The sequence below is a fragment of the Ambystoma mexicanum genome, chromosome 1q, assembly GCF_040938575.1.
Source record: "Ambystoma mexicanum isolate Mex_15411 chromosome 1q, UKY_AmexF1_1, whole genome shotgun sequence".
Lineage (NCBI taxonomy): Eukaryota > Metazoa > Chordata > Amphibia > Caudata > Ambystomatidae > Ambystoma > Ambystoma mexicanum.
Window position 1 is genome coordinate 800,048,711 of NC_090922.1, and position 2,442 is coordinate 800,051,152.

Consider the following 2,442-nt stretch of genomic DNA (forward strand, 5'->3'; position numbering starts at 1 on the left):
AGGGTTCTCACGGACCTTAGCATTCTTGAATTTGCAGATTAGGTGATGGTAAATAACATTTTACAGGGGTCCCCGCCACTTGAGCATGCAGGCAGTGTTACCCAACAGACGTGTGATGCGTCCCTGGCAGGTTCTCCAACGGACCTCACTAACATTTGTGACAAATATTCAATAACTACTGAACTAACTAATGAACCAGATGGCCTTGCACATATACTGGCAATCATCAGTTGAGACAGGAGATCACTATGCTAATGCCTCAATGCATCAGAATTGAAGAATCCATTTGACTTATCCAATGGTTTCTGCTTGAAATATGGTTTTGAGCTCCTTCGTAACTCTATGATAACATTTGGAGGGAGTTAAAATCTAGTAGCTTTTATTTCCGAAGTGAACGGTTAATTGGATTTTATCGGGTCTGAACTACGTTTTCATCCAATCGGCTCTGACTCTGGTGTTCTGGCAGCGGCTTTGGGGCAGCCAGATCTGAAACCGGAGATCCAGATTTAAAATCTAAAGAGGCTGACGAAATTATTGACATCTGATACTCTGTATCCATCTGCCACGAAATTGACTTCTACCTCCTCCGCTTATCGATGGTCAGAACTGATTGGCCCCAATAATCAACAATTAACTACAACTACTCTCCAAGCTGCCGATGTGGCTCCAACAATTGATTTGACAGTGGGAACCTCCGAGCAGCCCTAGTGAACATGAAGGCTTAAGGTCTGTTGCTAAGGAAATGTAGACAAACAAAATGCCCCAAGGGAGGTTACCTAAAAACGTAAAGAAAAAAAACCTTGCAATGAAGGACTCAGCAAAGTAGTTTAAGACTCAGCTATAAACCTCTCTTTCGCTCAAGCATGTCCCCCTCTTATAGGAGGGAATGCCTCTGGAACGGCCAACTCCTAAGCCTCTTATGACTGATTCCACTGCACAGACTGAGATGGTCCCTCTGGATTTTACTATACCAGCTTGTACTGTCTCAATGAATGGGGTGTAAAATTAATTCCTCCAGAGGGGTGATGGGGGAACTACTCCTCGGTTGAATGTACCTTTATACCTGTGCCCCTACGCCTCGAATGGAGCCTGGAGAAAGTACTTTGAGTGAGGTTCCTCTCTGGCCTCCTACCCGATTGGTTACCCTCCCCCCTGTTGAATCCTCTATTGTCTGTAATCAGGGGGTTAATCCTGGTGTGAGTGGTAAACATTTAATGTGATGATGGAGCTTTGGTGCACAGATGTGAGGCCTTACTGCAGTCGTTATGCCTCCCCGAATGGTGGTATTAAGCAGGTTACACCCCAAACGCCCACCCATTTTGGATTCTGGAGGCTGGGCCTTAGATTCCGGCTCAAGTGTGGGGGTTGACGAAATTCTAAATAAACTGCCACCTATTTCTTAGCCATCATTGGCGACTGGTGTTGATCGGCTTCTGGAACGCCTTCATGTGCCGACTACACAACCCCTCTTGGATCGCCACCCAAGACGAGTCGATTCACATCGGCCTAGATCTTACAGTATTCTGCAGAATGCAGGAGGGAGTGATTCCGCATGGGATAAGCCTAACAACAATTCAGATGGGAGAATGTCAGAACCCTGGGTGTGCAAAGGGGAGTTCTGATTTAAGATGACATGTGATTTGGGGCCCAATTTCCCCGCCTGCCTTAATCGTTTTAACAGTCTTCAGATATTCGCTGAAATCCCAGCTCTGGGACTTCTCTGTTCATCTGATATAGACCGGGTAGCTTTCCCTGATAGGAATCAGCCCAGTATTAGCATCATCTCCTTTAACTCACCCCTTGTAAAGGAGCTTCTCCTCTCTCAAAGATCTAGTCTGCAGGCACTGGGTTTTGATATATCCTCAATTGCTTGTGAGGAGGGGGATGCCTTGGGTGCCAGGGGAGGGTTGCGAATTGTATTCCGCACGGGTAGAGATGATACTAGAAGAATGGGTAGGGCTGAGGGACAGGCAGATGGGATGAACATTGATTGGGCCGCGGTCACGTCAACACTCTGGCGTAAACCAGTCCCTTAGGCCATTGAGAACATTGTACCTAACGTCCTGGAATACGCGTGGGAGTCGACATCTTTTTACTAATCCATCAGCTCTGACTATGCTTAAAGAGGCTAACTGTATACTGTTACAGGACACTTGGTTGACTAGTGCCCCAGTGTTAGATGGCTACCAGGTTTTCACTCAAATGGCAAAGGCCAGTAAGGGCGGGAGAGCATCGGAAGGACTATTAATCGCTGTGGCCTCAGCCTTGGGTATGAATGCAGTTTCTATCCCTGATCTCCCATTTGGTGCCTTGGGGATTGCTCTCTTATAGAGCATTGAACCTATTACTAGTCAATATTTAGTGGCATAAGGGAATCGCTGAGCTCATTAATTTTGTGAAGAGTGTATGTGACTGTATCACCTAGTGGACAGTTAGATTTCC